Genomic DNA, 17,979 nt, shown 5'->3' with positions numbered 1-17,979 from the left:
TGGAGAAGGAAATGGCACCCCACTCCCGTATTCTTTTTTTTTTTTTTTTTTTCCACTCCAGTATTCTTGCCTGGAAAATTCCATGGGTAAAGGAGCCAGGTGGGCTACAGTCCGTTAGGGTTGCAAAGAGTTGGACGGGACTGAGCAACTGAGCATGCACAAAGATAAGAAGTCTATACAAATTATGTGTAGGTTAAAGCAATAGGGCCGCACAGAAAGACCCTGGACTTAGGCATCAGACAGACCCGGGCCCCCATGTAGGAGGTGAGTGATACCAGGTTAGTAACTTCATCTTTCTGAAGCCTCAGTTTTCTGATCTGTAAGGTGGGGACAACACTAGGTGAGCCTTAAGAATGTTATGAGAGTTAACTGGGACAATGTGAGTACAGCCTTTAGTTTAGTTAATGGTGCACAATCGATTTTTGAGAAATGGTTGTCATTTTCAGTTCTACTATGGATTTAGAGCAGCCTCAGGATTCAACTGGTGGCTCAGTGGATAAAGAATCCGCCTACAATGCAGGAGACATGGAAGACAAGGGTTTGATCCCTGGGTTGGGAAGATCCCCTGGAGAAGGGCATGGCAACCCACTCCAGTATCCCTGCCTGGAGAATCCCACGGACAGAGGAGTCTGGTGGACTTCAGTCCACAGGGTTGCAAAGAGTCGGATATGACTGAAGTGGCTTAGCACAGCACAGGATTCAACTATCAGCCAGCAGCCACACATAAAAGTCTTTCAAATACACATACACGGTCAGGGACGGGGTCTATGAGGTACAGCTCCAATATGGATTTAAAAAGAAAGAAATCCCTCCTGAACAGACTGAACGTGGTGAACTTCCAACCCGAACATCCCAAGTGAACAGGTGTAGTCTGGTGACTGCTGTTTTTATAGTAGGACTGAAAAGAACATGAGGATCGAGCTTTTCCAAAGTCAGGCTTGTGTTTTTTGATTGGCCGCCACTGCACTTCTTCAGGCTCAGAGCTACCTGTGTGTGATACGCGCAATGAATTCCCAGGTCAGCAGTGATTATGAGTCAGAATCCACAGATTAGGGCAGAGGAAATGGCCACCGGAGGGCCAGCCAGTCCCCTGCCTGAAACGACTGGACTTGCTCAAGGGGAGCTCCTAGCTCCCGGGGCATTGAACCAAGGCCTTCTGGTTTCCCTTGTTCTGGACAAAGTAAAGATGGACCTGGAGAAGCAGTGGCTCTCTCCCCACCTCATCCCACCATATACAGAGCATAGACAAGGCGGCGAATCCCGCAAATAGACCCTGGGATGAATCCACGATTCCCACCCCCACCCCAATCAGAGCAGAGCTTCCTTTCAATTGCTAATGGTGTAAAACAATAGAAAACAAGGGAAGAAACACACCTGTTCAGAAGACTGAGCTTCTGAAGGGCTAACGGTGATGATGAGGTATTGTGCCAGGAAAAAGCGAGAATCAGTTCTATTCTTTATCCACTGCCTGCGGGAACCAGTCCCCACTCAGAGGGAATCGGAAGTCCTGAGAGCCGCCTGCCAAACGAGAGGCAGAAAAATTAAAGCCTTTTTCAGGGAGAACCAAACACCATGCTAAGTTTCGAAAGGGGAAAACCAAACACACAGTTTGATGCTCTTTTTACTTCTTAAAAAAAAAAAAAAAAAGGCGAAATAACAGAACCAAGGACTTCAACACAACAATTCGAGGCACCTATAGCCTTATATCCTTCCTCCAAAAGAAGGCAGGCTCCTTTTTGGTGATTGGAAAATACGTTTATGCTTATAGAAAGCACTGATTATTATTATTATCTTTGTAATATAACAACAAATTAATTGGCTCTAGATTAAAAAACCTCCTCCTTAAACAAGTCTGGAAAATCAAACGAACATTTAGCAGTTCACACCAAGTAAATCTCAGCTGTGGTTTCACACACAGACACACACTGCAGGAAGCAATCTTGTACCAGGTTTTGCTAATTTTTCTTGCTCCCTGCTCTGTGGCCTCCTGGGGTGTAGGGTTGGCATGTCACAGCACACACGAGCCCTCTGAGTGATGGAGCCCCTCAGTCACTCTGCTCCCCAAAGAACACCTGACCTGGCATAGACCAGATAGGGAATCAGATCTCTCTTCCTCAGAAGCGCCGCTGGTAGGGTGTCAAGCCCGGTCCTGCACGCGGCTGGCTGGGCACCTGGGTCCCTCCCGGCCTCCCTCTCGCGAATGGTCTGCCCCCGCCCCGCGCGCCCCTCGAACCCGGGCAGCGCGCACGCTTCCAGGGGTTCAGCCTTTCCAAAGTCTCAGCCTCCAGCCCGCAGTACTTGCCTCTGGCAGTCAGCTCTGCTCAGGTGCGCCCCTCGCTTCTGTGATGCGCGTGGAGCTCCCCCCGGCCCAGTCGGACTCCAGGACACCCCGAAGGGCCGTGCTTTGTCGGCGGGGCAGGGGTACCTCCAGCCGGCGGTCGCCTGCCCTGGGTCTGCAGGACCTCAGCCCCGACGACGGCGAGGCAGGTGAAGGGAGCGCGGAAAACACGGACTGGAGTCCTGGGCTGGCGGCAGAGCGCGAGACACCGCGCCGTTCAAGGCAACACCTAACACATGGACTGGAATCTTGTAAAATGTAATTTTTACTCGCAGCCGCCCGCGTGTTGGCAACAGACAGCACCGGCGGAGCCTGCCTCTTCTGGGGTTTGGGCTTGGAGCTGACGCCTCCCAGACTGTCTCGGTCAGAAACTTCCAGATAGAGCTGATCTTCCAGGAGGGCTTTGAGAGCCTGGACCTTTTTTGGGAGTGGGGGAAACCTTTCTTCACTGTCTGTTTCTTCTTGGAAAATAATGTCTGTTCTTGTGCGGACATGAGTCACGGGATGGACGTGGAAAAGGTGTCTGGGTTGATGCTATTGACAAGAAAAGACCCTCAAAGCCTGGTTCAGGGCAGAAATATTCTAAGGAACGTTTGGTTAACTCTAGGATCTGGGAGGGTAAATTTAACGCAGGCTGACTTTCCTTGAACTCAGTTCTTCGGCCTCCAGCCTCACTCAGGCCTCACGTGGTGCCTCCCTGTGGCCAGGGGCATCTTCTTCACGCTGAGCGGGAGTTCCCTGTCCATCCTCCTTTGGTGAGCGTGGGAAAGCCCACCTACTGGTCTTTCCTTTCCCACTTCCTCCTCTCTTCTCCTTTGGGAAGGGTTAAGTTATCCTACACCTTCCTGGATTAAAAAGTTAAAGTTTTCATTGGAGTATAGTAGATTTTCGGTGCTGTGCCAGTTTCTGCTGTACAGCAGCGTGAATCAGTCATGCACATACACATACCCACTCTCCTGCAGACTCCACTCCCACATGGATCATTACAGAGCACCGAACTGAGTCCCCTGTGCTGGACAGCAGGTCCCCACCAGCCACCTCCTATCTACAGTGGTGTGGCTATGTTAACCCCAGCCCCCAGGTTATCCCCTGCCCCCGTTCCCATGGTAACCACGTTTGTTTTCAACCTCCATGGCTTAGTTTCTGTCTTGCAAGTAGGCTCATCTGAACCCTCCCTCATTTAGATCTTGATGTTTGTCTTTCTCTGACTTGTTTCACTCAGTTTGATAATCTCTAGGTCCATCCGTGTCGCTGCAAATGACATTCTTTTGTTCTTTTTTATGGCTGAGTAACATTCCATGGTGTATATGGAGCACATCTTTATCCATTCCTCCATCAGCGGACATTTAGTTCACTTCCATGTCTGGCTATTGTAAATAGCTCTGCAATGAGCACGGAGATGCATGTATCCTTTCAGATGACGGGGTTATTTATTTTTTTTTTTCTGGATATACGCCTGGGAGTGGGCTTGCTGGATCATATGGTTGCTCTATGTTTAGTTTTCTAAAGGAATCTCCTTAAATACTGTTCCCAGAGCGTCTTAATATTCTGGCATCCTATAAATCAAGTCCTTTTCTTTTGTCTACATGTTGTTTCTCAAAGAAAGGGAAGCCAGGAGTGGTAGGAAAGAGGCCAGAAGATGCTTGCTCAGATCAGCAGAAGGCTTTGGCAACACGAACCTTGCAAAGCCTCCTGGTCTATTGGCAGGGAATGGTACCTCCCCACAACTACTGCGCTCGTCAGAGACAGGAGTTTGCAGAGGGTAGTAGGTGAGGAGGGAGGAGAAGTGGGAGGAGGGAATATTTTAGCCACAAGAGAGGAAATTAGGAAACCGAAACTTGACCTTTTCAAAGGGCCCTGCTCGTTTGTGTTTACATGCCTGCTTCATCCTGATTTTCGAATAGATCACACATGCTGCAAAGAGGATCATGAGCCACAAAAACGATACATCATAACAGATTATAAGTGCCAGAAACCAAAAAATTAAGAAGAAATGGCCCTTTCTTCCATATTTGTTTAAATACACAATCTTTCAGAATGCTACAGCTAACATACTATGTGTTTCCATTTATATGTCACTTGGGGAAAAGCAAAATATAGGGACAGAAAACAGCTCAGGGGCTCCCACGGGCTCGGAGCAGAGGGAGAGTTTGCCTATAAAGGGAATGAGGGAAATGTGAGGGTTCTCTGTGTTTTTGGGGGTGTTGGTTACCTGAATATATGTATTTGTCAAAACTCCTTGAACTTTACACCAAAAAGGGTGAATTTCACCGTCTATAAATTAAAGAAAAAACCAAACCAAACCAAAACAAACAAGCAAACAAAAAACTCCACATTGCAGCCATAATAAAGATGAAATCAATAGCGTTTAAGAACTTTAAAAAATGTCTCTGTGATCAGTTGCTCCTCTTCCTCCTTTGGCTCAGAAGGTACTGCAGGGAGTGTGATTAAGAGCCTATTCACTGCGGAGAAACCACAGAGCTAAGCTCGGAATTTAACAGTGAAGTGTCCTTAAAATGCAATCTGTAGCATACCCTCTGCATGGTGCAGGGCCCAGAGCTGACTGGAAACACACAGACCCAACCCTTTTTACTCTGTGCAGTAATGAGTAGAGAGTTCTGTGGTGAGATTAGAAAGACCCAAGAGGAAGGCTTTGGAGAGATGAGTAAGAAGCAGATAAGAAGAGTCAGCTCTTGGAAGAAGGAGAAGAGCAAAAGGCCTGCTGATTCGGAAAAGACCAAACAAAAATAATCTGGTAACTGGAAGCAGTGGCTCCCAAACCTAGCTTTGCATCATAATCGTCTTGATTCCCAGCAGGGCTGGGGCAAGGTCAGAGAATTTGCATTTTTAAGGAATCCCCGAGTTATTCTTTGTAGCTGTCCAGCACTGGGCATCCGAGTTCGGGAACCACCAAGCTTAGAGCAACATATGGTCTCTCAGTAGAGATCTTCCAGACTCAGAGAGGAAACAGCCTGATGTTCCTGGTGGGGCGAGGCACAGAGTGTTGGGAGGAGGGGGGCTTCCAGGATCTGCGGGGTGGAGGGCTCTCCCTGGGGACTGTAGTGATGCTTCCCGGGGAATCAGAGGGCAAAGCAGAGGAGGGTGAGGGGGTCTGTGTGTCCAGCAGGGGGCCTGGCCAGGTTTAGTGGGCGTCGGGGCTGCAGCCCCAGGGAAGAAGGAGGGGAGACTCAGGGTGTCCTCCGGTGCTGTTTGTCAGCGGTTCCCCTGGCACCCAACCCAGTGCCTGTGCCAGTCCTCAAGCAGGCGCTGACTGAGCGAAGGCATGAATGCATCTCGATGAGGCCCCTTCATGCCCTTTCCTAAGCGAGCACAGAGTCGCCCAGGGAGAGAGAGGTTCCTATCCTTCCTGGCTAAAGCACCTGCATTGCTCAGGGGAGTGAAGTCATTGGCTTCACAGTTAACAAACGCAATGGATCTTTTCCAAAAAGAGGAAGAAAGATAAGCTTGGTAGGTTTCTTTCCACACTATTGGGATTCTGGCAATGAGCTTGAATGGTTTTACGTTTTAAAACATCTGAAAGAATGATTTCCCTGTAAATGATTATGTTTTAAGGTTAAAACCAGTAACTTTATATAATGTTCCCTAAGGAATTGTGGATTCACATTTTGTGGCACTTAGATCCTCAAAGATGGCTCTGGACAGGGAGAAAATAAGAAGCTTGCGTCTAGGAGTTGTTTAAATGACTTGACACTTGATTTGAGCTGTACGCATTATTTTTGAGTTTTTTCTTTTTTATCAATGAAACAGGAAGGGTGGGTTAGATAGCAGGAGCCAGTTAGTATTCACAGACTCCCCATTGGAAAAATCTCTTCTTAAAACGACTGAAACTCGAAGAGAAAAGACATCAGCACTATTACTTATTAATAGAGTGCCTCTGAGAAGCGTGGCAGCCTCTGCACATTGGCAGCCTTCCTGCATCACCAGTGTGGGGTTTTCATTTCCTTTTGTCTGGATGTTACTGTTGTTGTTCAGTCACTAAGTCCTGTCGTCAGACTCTTTGACCCCATGGACTGCAGCACGCCAGGTTCCCGTGTCCTTCATATCTCCCAGAGTTTGCTCAAATTCATATCCACTGAGTTGGTGATACCATCTAATCATGTCATCCTCTACCACCCTCTTCTCCTGTTGCCTTCAATCTTTCCCAGCATCAGGGTCTTTTTCAATGAGTCAGCTCTTCCCATCAGGTGGCCAAAGTATTGGAATTTCAGCTTCAGCATCAGTCCTTCCAATGAATATTCAAGATTGACTTCCTTTAGGATTGATGGGTTTGATCTCCTTGCTGTCCAAGGGACTCTCAAGAGTTTTCTCTAAGACTACAATTTAAAAGCATCAGTTCCTCAGCGCTCAGCCTTCATTATGGTCCAACTCTCACATCCATAGATGACTACTGGAAAAACCACAGCCTTGACTAGATGGACATTTGTGCACAAAGTAATGTCTCTGCTTTTTAACATGCTGTCTAGATTTGTCATAGCTTTCCTTCCAAGGAGCAAGCGTCTTAATTTATGGCTGCAGTCACTGTCTGTAGTGATTTTGAAGCTCAAGAAAATAAAATCTGACACTGTTTCCATTTTTTCCCCTTCTATCTGCCATGAAGTGATGGGACTGGATGCCATGATATAGTTTTTTGAATGTTGAGCTTGATCTAGCTTTTTCACTCTCCTCTTTCACCCTCATCAAAAGGCTCTTTAGCTCCTCTTCACTTTCTGCCATTAGAGTGGTATCTGCATATCTGAGGTTGCTGATATTTCTTCCAGCAATCTTGATTCCAGCTTGTGATTCATCCAGCCCAGCATTTTACATGATATACTCTGCATATAAGTTAAATGAGCAGGGTGACAGTATACAGCCTTGACGTACTCCTTTCCCAGTTTGGAACCAGTCCTTGTTCCATGTCTGGTTTTAACTATTCCTTCTTGAGCTGCATACAGGTTTCTCAGGAGGCAGGTAAGGTGACCTGGTATTCCCCTCTCTTAAAGAATTTCCACAGTTTGTTGTGATCTATACAGTCAAAGGCTTTAGCACAGTTAATGAAACAGAAGTAGACGGTGTTCTGAACTTTATTTGCTTTTTCTATGATCCACTGGGTGTTGGCAATTTGATCTCTGGTTCCTCTGCCTTTTCTAAATCCAACTTGTACATTTGGAAGTTCTCAGTTAACATTACTGTTGAAGCCTAGCTTGAAGGATTTTGAGCATAACCTTACTAGCATGTGAAATGAGAGCAATTATATGGTAGTTTGAATATTATTTGTCATTGCCCTTCTTTGGGATTGGAATGAAAACTGATCTTTTCCAGTCCTGTGGCCACTGCTGAGTTTTCCAAATTTGGTGATATATAGAATGCAGTACTTTAACAGAATTATCTTTTTGGATTTTAATAGTTCAGCTGGAACCCCATCACCTTTTCTAGCTTTGCTCATAGTAACGATTCCTAAGGCCCACTTGACTTCATACTCCAGAATGTCTGGCTCTAGGTGAGTGATCACACAATCTTGGTTTTCTGGATCATTAAGACCTTTTCTGTATAGCTCTTCTGTGTATTCTTGCCACCTCCTCTTAATCTCTTTTGCTTCTGTTAGGTCCATACCGTTTCTGTATTTTATCATACCCATCTCTGCATGAAAGTTTCCCTTGGTATCTCCAATTTTCTTGAAGTGGAGTGAAGTCACTCAGTCGTGTCCGACTCTTTGCGACCCAATGGTCTGTAGCCTACCAGGCTCCTCAGTCCATGGGATTTTCAAGGCAAGAATACTGGAGTGGGTTGCCATTTCCTTCTCCAGGGGATCTTCCCGACCCAGGGATCGAACCCAGGTCTCCAGCATTGCAGCCAGACGCTTTACCCTCTGAGCCACCAGGGAAGCCCAGTTTTTTGTTTTTTTTTTCTTGAAGAGATTTCTAATCTTTCCCATTCTATTGTTTTCCTCTCTTTCTTTGCATTGTTCATTTAAGAAGGCCTTCTATCTCTCCTTGCTACTCTCTGGAACTCTGCATTCAGTTGGGTATATCTTTCCCTTTCTCTCTTGCCTTTTGCTCTTTCCTCAGCTATTTGTGTAGCCTCCCCAGATAACCACTTTTCCTTCTTACATTTCTTTTTCTTTGGGATGGTCACTGCCTCTTTCTTGTACAATGTTACAAAACTCTGTTCATAGTTCTTCAGGCACTCTGTCTACCAGATCTAATCCCTTGAATCTATTCCTCACCTCCACTGTATAATCATAAGGGATTTGCTTTTGGTCACATGAATGGCCTAGTTGTTTTCCCTTTGTCTGGATAAAACCCCCTGGTTTCTCTTGATAAGACTAGAGTTTCTGAACTGTGGTATTGGAGAAGATTTTTGAGAGTCCCCTAGACTGCAAAGAGATCCAACCAGTCCATCTTAGAGGTGATCAGTACTGAGTGTTCATTGGAAGGACTGATGTTGAAGCTGAAACTCCAATACTTTGGCCACCTGATGCGAAGAACTGACTCACTTGAAAAGACCATGATGCTGGGAAAGATTGAAAGTGGGAGAAGAAGGGGGCAACAGAGGATGAGATGGTTGGATGGCATCACTGACTCAATGGACATGAGTTTGAGTAAACTCCAGGGGAGATGGACAAGGAGGCCTGGCGTGCTGCAGTCCATGGGGCTGCAGAGTCAGACATGACTGAGCGACGTAACTGAACACTAGATTAAACTGTATCCAATCATTTCATCAATATCACCATCTTATTCAGTCAGGACTGGAATTAAGCTATTATTTTTCATAAACTGTTTATGTCTGGGATTTATATAAAGTCTGTGAAATTAGATAGAACTAATCAGACACAGTTTTGATACTGGATTCAAATCCAATATCCATATTCCTTCAGCTTCTGTAGAATGAATGAATAAATGAATCTGGTCTCATAGGAAAGGCAGATACTGAAACCAAAAATTTGACAATGCCTAAATACACAGATACGAGTGCAGAAGGCCGGACATGGGTACATATGGGCAGGGAGGGAGGGGGGAGGAGACCCTCCTTCCAGGCTTTGTCTTGGCCCCTGGGTGAGAGGTAAAGGAGTTTCAAGTCAGGAGAAGCTGAGCACTAATTTGTGAAAGTCATAAAAAAAAAAAAAAATCTAAAATCATTGAAAACTTTAGAGAACACTCCAGTCAAATGTATCAAAAAGGCTAAGGTAATGTTAAGTAAATACAAATCTATAAAGCTTTGTAAATAGTCTCTAAATATAAATGAGTCACCAGAGGGGAAGAAAAGGGCCAGTGGGATACATTAGGAAACAGCTTTCTTTTGCTCTTTTTAGGAGTCTGGTAGGTAGAGAGCAGCTCAAGATTGATCCCAACCTTCACAATTCAGTTTCTGGGGCTTGCGAATATCCATTTATCTTCTGTCCCTTGACACGTGACGGTAAGTGAGGTGTATGTGTGATACAACAACAGATTTGACTCCTCCCTGGTTATGGGAGGTTTCTCGTCTCTGCCAGAGGGCATGTGATCAGGGCTGCAGGAACAGCAAGACCTCGTGGAGAGTCCCCTCCCTTGGGGGTGTGAGAGTGAGCAGTGGGAATCCCCACTGCTCTGCTGGGTTCTCTCCCGTGACTCCCAGGGAAGAGGCTGCCCCGGCTCATTCCCCTTCCCCTTTTACTGACTTGTGGCCATTGGAGGGGAGGCTCACTGGGGGATTAGGAGGCTAGCTTTGTCTTCTCGCTGCCGTCACCTTGACCTAAGGGAGCCCTTTCCCTCTTGGCCGTTCCCATGGGCCCTGCTGAGTGAGCTGCCACTGTGTTAATTATGTTTTCCCTTGGCTAGCAGAATACAAATCAGCTTTGTCATAGTTCTGTTCCCTCCAGCCCCACGGCAGTCCAGAGGGAGTTTGGCCAAGTGCAGACACAAAGGCCAGGCTCCCTGTCTCCTGGTGTCTCATCTTCCCTCTTTGGATGATTCCGCCTCAAAGACAGATGGATGGATGGATGGATGAAGGGACATTGGTGGATCCGCCAACACTGGCCTTGGTGGGGAGGGTATCTTGACATCAATAAAGCAGCATTGTCCTGGCTGTGTCTTTTCAGGAGCCTCTGTCTTTGCATTCTCTCAAAGTGTCCCCCCAACCATGGCTGGGGTCCCCAGGCAGTGCCCTGTGTGGTGGTTCTCCTGTCTGATGCAAAGGCCCTGCTAACTTTGCCCTCCTTGGGCACAAAGGCAGATGGCCCTGGTGCTCGCTGCTGGTTAGATGGTTTGAGTCTGGGTTAGATGGTCCGAGTCTGGGTGCTCTCTGCTGTCACAGCTGAGCTACTGCTGCAGTCTGGGGTCTTTGCAGGAGTCCCTGCAGGAGGCTACAGAGCTTTTCTCCAGAAGCAGCACAACGGCGGGCCCTCTGTGCCAAAGATGCCCCCTCTCCCTGACACTCCTGGTGTCTGCCAGCTGCTCCTTTGCCTGCCGAGTTAATGCAGCAAATCTCCCTCTTTGCTTGTGGTTGTTTTCCGGGGACTGACTACGCGTTAGGTCACGCGATGCATGGTCCCCACACTGCACCTAAGCCTGCACTGCCCTCAGCTCCAGAATGGGCTTCTTGTCCTGCCCTCTCTTCCTTTGAAGGAGTTCTGTCCTGGGATAACTTCCTTTCCCCAGACATGCCTGAATCCCAGGTCAGGTACAACACAGGAATCTCTGCTAAAGAAGCTCACGGTTACATTATTGAATCGCAGTGGGGACATACAACATCTTCCAAATGTCATCGGCCGACTGCTGTGGGTTGTTAGGCTCGTTGTTATGAATGTGACATGTGCTGCGGGCTGAGTCGCTTCAGCTGTGTCTGACTCTCTGTGACTCTATGGACCATAGACCTCCAGGCTCCTCTGTCAGTGGGATTCTCCAGGCAAGAATACTGGCATGGGTTGCTATGCCCTGCTCCAGGGGACCCAGAGGTCAAACCCTCGTCTCTTGCGTCTCCTGCGTTGGCAGGTGGTTTCTCTACCACTAGCAGCACTTGGGAATCCCTGAATATGACGCACACTTGGGCAAATGCTTGTAATGCTGAAAGCAACAGAACACTAATTTCTGAAGAAGGAGAAGACAGATGTGATGGGGGGTGTTTGAGCAGAAGTCAGGGCAGCCTCAGACACCAGCCAGTTACGGGACTGAACAGCTCAGATCCCTCCTCAGGGCCAAGTTCCTCTCTTGCGGAATGAGGGGTTTAGACGGTTTGATTGAAGGTCCCTCCCTCCTTTGTGATTCGCCCCTCTGCCTGGCTTCTCCACTGACAGCGAGGCAGGGATGCCGCTACCTGCACAGAGACCCAGGCTGGCTCTGGCCGTCCACCACCCCATCCCTCCCAGCTCTCTCCCCTGGACAGAGGACCCCACGTCTCTGCACGGCACCCAGGAGACTTCAGGCATCTCTGCCGGCTACAAGGAGGCTTTTCTGTGGGGGGCCCATATTTTATAATCCACTTGGTAGGAGCCACTTTCCCTTCATCTGGTGACCTCAGTGACATTGTTGAACTGGATTTCAGGAATTTGGATTGAATTTGCTCAGGTAAGCGATGCCGTGTGTGTTTGCGGTGTCTTGGCAGTGAAACTGGTAGCCTCTTCCTAGCGACAACTTACCTCATGCCCTTCTGTTCAAATTTCCACAGCAGGAAAAGACACCACAATGTTCCACAATGCTCTCTGAGTCATTTAACCTCACCTGAAAACACGAGGGTGGCCTGAACTCTAACCTTTTGAGACCTGGGGACAAGGTCAGGCTGCCTAGGTGCATGCTCGGTAGCATCTGTGTTCAAACACGCACACACGCAGGCGTGCATATGTAAGTACTGGTTTAGAGCAAAGGCGCTCTGGCCCGGGAGCCAGGACCTGGGTTCCGGTCCGAGAGCTGGTGTCAGCGGCCACCTCTGCTCAGCCTCGTGTGGCTCCCGTGAGGACCTGGGACCCAAGGTCCCCTCCAGCTCCAACACCGTGACTTTCCTTGATTCTACAGAATGATACCAGAGCCTTTAAGTCGCTCAAGGATGTGCTTTTCAGATTCAGGTGTATCCTGTCGTGCTAGGAAGCCCTGCTCCTCCAGGTAAAGCTGCATGGCGAGAGATGCTCACCACAGAGGCCGTTAGTGAAAAACACAGAATACCCAGAGAAGCAGGGAGACAAGGTTAAAGAAGTTACATCCATGTAATGGAATACTGCACGGCCATTTCAGCACTGAATGGTGTAAACAATAATATCAGGTCAGCTACCACTCACTACCGAATCCATTTACCCTGTGTCTGGGGGAGGGGGGCATCTGTCATGAGGCCCGTGCTGGGGTCAGCCCTGGGGTCCAGCGTGAGCAAGGCAGACGGAGCCCCACGGAGCTTACTCAGTGTTACTAGATGCCGTTCTGTGAGCTAAAAGCATCACATGCTTCATTCTGTTTAATCCTCTCAGCCGCCCAATGAGGCGGGCGGTCGGTCATTATTCCTCATTTTCTGGATGAGGAGCCCCAGGAGCAAAACGCCGATGAGTAGCAGAGCAGGAATTTCCACTCAGGTTTATCTGATTCCTATAAATACACACAGCTTCCTCAGCGACATCTACGATTCCATTACAATTTTGCTTCACGACTCTGTCAAACTCTGTAATGACGAGCACACCATTTTACAAAGGTACTCTTAGGAGGGTCTGGGATTCGATGTTGTACTTGATTTGAACCCCTTTTCTTTTTCTGCAGATTTATAGTGAAACAATTATGCAGACAAACTGCTTTACGTCTCTCCTCCCCGGCCTGTTTCTAATATTGATTCCTGTAGCGTCGTTCAAAAAAGGACAAACAGCCGGAGAGGCAGATAAATTGGTGGCTTGGTTTAATTTTAAGTGACATGAGTAACGTTGCTTCCCTCTCTTTCCCTGGAGCCTATTTCAATGTCTGATTATAGTAATTTGTGAAATTTTTCCTATTTAGCAGGGAGAATTAGTCTGCTTTAGTATTCAGAACACGTCACCTTATTTTGCTACTAGCTAAGTCCAATTTACAATGTGTTACCATAAAGCATGAATACTACAGAAATTCAGACTCTCCTTGCTCTAGATCAAAATGTTTGCAGAATAAACTGAGCCTCATGGATTTTTCCATAACAGCCAGTGGACTCTGCCCTGGCTGAACAAACAATCCTTTTCTCTCCTCCACATTCCCTGCCCACAACCCACACTCTTGCTAATTGTGAACAAAGCATTATATCATGTCAAATTATCCAAAGAATACAATATGAAGATGGAACATACAACAACTGGAATTTTGTTATCAAGCAAATAAAACTTACATGGTTGAAATATAGATGTGTTTAATGCTAGCAGTAGCTGTGCAATTTAAAAACAATGATAGTAATTATGATTTTTACTCAGTTGAAATAAATGTTTATAGGACTTTTTTTTTTTTCTCTGCTTGCTCAGTTTGTCATGATCTTACCAGGTAAAACTCGATCCTTTTATACATATATGTAAAAATATAAAGACCCTGGATTCGACACAATTACTAGAGCAACTTCCCTCATCTTTCCTCTTTCCAATCCTAGACCCTGCCCCACATTGTAGCTTGAAGCTGGGGGTTTTTTACTTGAGTAGAGCCTTCCTTTTCTATAAGGGGCTCAGGTACAGGAAACTCTGGACAGGTGGAGTGGCACGGGGTGGGGCGTGGGGCGAAGGCACAGTCAGAATGTCCTGGAGTCTTTGCATCCAGGACTCCATCCTTGCAGAAAGAGGAGATGCGAGCAGAAGAGATCTAAACCCGTGCTCCGGCCTTGCAGGGAAGGGAGGGGTCTGGGAGGGAGGAAGGGCCCCACTGAGGTGTTCCCAGCCCGGGTCTCCAGCCACTGAAGGCAGTGTGTGCCAGGCCCTGCCGTGGTCCAGCCCTGCAGCCCCTGCCTGTTATACTGGGGCGGGCGTGCCTCAGGACCAGCCCATGTGTTTCTGCAGCACCCTCCTTGCCTGGGAGAGACGGCTCCCCACCTCTGCAGTTTCTTCTACTCAGACGAATGTCAGAAAGGGACACCACCCTTCATTCCACAATTGTAAATAAAAGGCTAAAAATGCCCGAGAAATAGCAACTCTCAGCTCCTTTACCGGAGAAGGCAATGGCACCCCACTCCAGTACTCTTGCCTGGAAAATCCTATGGATGGAGGAGCCTGCTAGGCTGCAGTCCATGGGGTCGCTAACGGACACGACTGAGTGACTTCACTTTCACTTTTCACGTTCATGCATTGGAGGAGGAAATGGCAACCCACTCCAGTGTTCTTGCCTGGAGAATCCCAGGGGCGGCGGAGCCTGGTGGGCTGCCATCTATGGGGTCGCACAGAGTCGGACACGACTGAAGCGACTGAGCAGCAGCAGCAGCAGCTGCTGCTTTACACTCTGTGTCACAGAATCATGAAGCCAGAGTCACCGTACGGCCCGTCCTCCCCACGAGGAGTTCATGGCTATTTGCACCCAAACATGTGCTTGCAGGACTTCGACTACTGAGTTTGAAGAAACAAATCATGGTGGGTTACTTCAAAGTCTGTTACATTAAAGGTCAGTTTAGCAGGCATGCAGGCACAAGACCCACTGTCAGACCTTCCTGGGCCAGAATGGATGTGGAGGGTACAGACGGTGCAAAGCATCTGAACGTGTTATTCACTCAGTCATGTTGACTCTTTGTGACCCCATGGATTGTAGCTCACCAGGATCCTCTGGCCACAGAATTCTCCAGGCAAGAATACTGGAGTGGGTTGCCATTCCCTTCTCCAGGGGATCTTTCCGACCCAGGGATTGAACCTGGGTCTCCCACATTGCAGGCAGATTCTTTACCATCTGAACCACCAGGGGCCAAGTGGGTCAAAGGATGCATAGAAGGTGGGCGGGCAGTTCCGTTTTCTCCCTCTTGCCCTCCCCATGGTTCCTGAACGCCGTCACGTGCCAGGCAGCGTTGGTTGTTGGGGAATTTGTATTTACAGGGGTTTCAGGTAAGCAAGCAGGCCGTTCCATGTGTCCACTGTTTAGTCCATGCTGGCCGAGGTCCCCTCATGGCATGGACAGAGCATGGGGTGGCTGCAGTTAACAGGGTCCTACCAGGCAGGGGGTGGGGCTTGTGCTGGGAAGGAGCTCTGGGGAGGGGCCTCCCCCAGGTTTAAGGCATCAGGGAAGGCTTTCCGGATGAAATGATGTCTAGTCTCTTGGAAGATGAGTCAGAGCTAGTCAGGCACAAAACAGGATGAAGAGTGTTCCCGTAAGAGGAGACAGTGCGTTTAGGGCTCAGCCGTGGGAGAGGAGGTGTGAGTACCGCCCTCACCGTGACTGCTGGCAGTCCAGAGGGTAACGCCTGGGGCGGGCAACTGGTCACCCTCTAACCCCCAGGAGCCCTGCCTCATGACCTTTCCCTTGAGTCCTCTCCAGGCACCCCCGCTGCCCCCACCTGTTGCTGAGCGTACAGCACCACTGCCCTCGTGCTCACTCCCCACACGTTTCCGGGTCGTCGTCTTCATCCCCACGGTAGAGACTGTCCAGCACTCATCGTACAGCCTGGGCTACAGGAGGGTCTCAGCATCCATGAGTCACACGAATAAAGGACAAATGTGCTTCCGGCCACTTGGGACTTCCTGACAGTCCTGACCCCCTTCTGGGCATTTCCTTAAGCCCCTGATGCCTCTCAAACCTCTCTTCCTCTCTTCCAATCTAGGCTATGTAAAAACGGAGCTTAGGCAGAAGGAGAGGGTGGGGCAAACGGAGAGAGTAGCGGGGAAACATAAACACTGCCATATGTAAAACAGAAAACCAGTGGGAATTCGCTGTATGACTCAGGGAGCTCAAGTGGGGCTCTGCAACAACCTAGAGGGGTGGGCTGGGGAGGGAGGCGGCAAGGAAGTGCCAAAGGGAGGGGACATATGTATACCTATGGCTGATTCACGTTGATGCATGGCAGAAACCAACATACTATTGTAAAGCAATTATCCTTCCATAAAAAATAAATAAAATAATTAAAATAGAGCTGAATTTTTTTAAATGACTAGCAAAGAACTTAACGGTGACCCTGGAAATCTTTCAGCAGTTTCCAGCAACACCATTAGAATCCTGAGTCCCAGGGAGCCTGGTGGGTGTCCTGTGCTGTGCTCAGGTTCAAGACCATCTGCGGATGGTGGAGAGAGAGCCTCAGGATGGACGCTCCCTCCCCTTCCAGTAGCATGGAGGACACAGTGGTGGGGAAGCAGGCCAAGTCTAATCCCCTTGGATGGTTTGGGTCTTTCTAAGAACTCGGTCCCTGGGCCAGGTGCCCTGGGGTGCCTGGGGGAACCTCTCTAGCTCAGCCTTGTTTGGAGGGTGGACATGACAGATCACCAGTGACCTCTGCTGTTTCCACCACCCAGGTTCTGAGAAAATGCTCCCTGTGATTCCACAACCCCCAGGCCGATGGAGCTCAGAGAGACTGTATTTACAACTGACAGTGCATGCTGTCGACCCACGGCCAGCAGCCAGCTGAGAAGTCAAACCACCACTTCTGCAGCAATCAGCCAACTTCATAGCTGCCAGCTTCCCCAAACTGTCATCTCCTTTTCCAACTGAGGACCAACCAGAGAAAGTCAAGTATGTTCCCTGACGAATCACCAAGGATGCCTGGCTTCTTGCTAGCCTGATCCCAGCCTCCTTAGACCACAGTCTGTGACCCAGGCACACCTGAAGCCTCCCCTTTTCAACTCCATGAAGTTTTCCCACTCCTTAGCCTACCTTTGAAACTCTGACAAACACAAGTGATGATCTCTTGCTCACTTTCTAAAGCAGTCTCTAAATAAAAAGCCTTTGCTTGTTCTCACTGGAGTGATCTTTGTTCATTTACACAATGCTTTTTTTTCTGAACGTTTTTTGTAGTATCTCGAATAAGATGATAGTGGAAGTTGGAGTTAAGGGGATATGCCATTCCTTCACTAGTTTCTAAGACCCCAAACGCCTCCTATCAAATAGAAACAAGATGCCTTGAACAGATGAGCATCAAAACATCTTGAGAAGTACTTTATCCTTAAAATCTGGAATATCTGTGTAGGTGGACCCAGAGTTGAAATGAGCAGGTTTCCATGAGAATGGGAGTTGGGAGGTGGTCAGGGGGTGGCCTTGTGACCCAGTGATCAGATGCTCTAATTCTGCTGTAACTCTCAAGTTTCCATTCAGTGGACACCTGAGGACACTGAGAAGTAATAAACAGCTACCCAAGTTAGGTGCAATGTGCAAATAGAAGAAAATGCAATGAGTATCTATTGCGATACCAGTTCCAGGAGACACACTCCAGAATTTGGGAGAGTGACAAAGCCTGTGACTTGGGCTTCTGGAATTTGAAGTGGAGAGCTACATTGTTCCTCACCACCTCCATGGGGTGTGATTTGACTGGCCACGGGACAGTGGAATAATCAGGCGATTTTTAGCCCGAAACAAGATGTGTCAAACATCATTTGATAGTATCATTCTCTCATCACATGGTGGTAATGGGAAAAAGTCTAGGGAGGATGCTTGAACTGGAGCAGGCTAATTGGAGGCAGGACTCAGGGAGAGGTCTTCAAGCAGTTAAGCTGAATTTAGAAATGTTGACGTGATTCTCCCTGGAATTCAATAAGCAAGTAGTAGATCATGTTGGATCTCCACTTA

General features: G+C 48.2%; 1 protein-coding gene and 1 long non-coding RNA gene across 2 annotated transcripts in view; one reads left to right on the top strand and one right to left on the bottom strand.

The window, feature by feature from the left end:
• CNTNAP2 (contactin associated protein 2) overlaps positions 1-17,979 on the bottom strand; it is a 2,342,027-nt gene that overhangs the window by 72,432 nt on the left and 2,251,616 nt on the right. The gene's annotated exons all lie outside the window — the stretch shown is intronic.
• LOC121819466 (uncharacterized) lies at positions 12,873-17,156 on the top strand. Its single transcript, XR_006059728.2, has 2 exons — positions 12,873-12,982; positions 16,713-17,156. It is a non-coding gene; the product is annotated as an uncharacterized LOC121819466 (long non-coding RNA).

The sequence above is a fragment of the Ovis aries genome, chromosome 4 (genome assembly GCF_016772045.2).
Source record: "Ovis aries strain OAR_USU_Benz2616 breed Rambouillet chromosome 4, ARS-UI_Ramb_v3.0, whole genome shotgun sequence".
Taxonomy (NCBI): Eukaryota; Metazoa; Chordata; class Mammalia; order Artiodactyla; family Bovidae; genus Ovis; species Ovis aries.
Note: the sequence above shows the minus strand (reverse complement) of the source record. Positions and strands in the feature narration are given on the sequence as shown.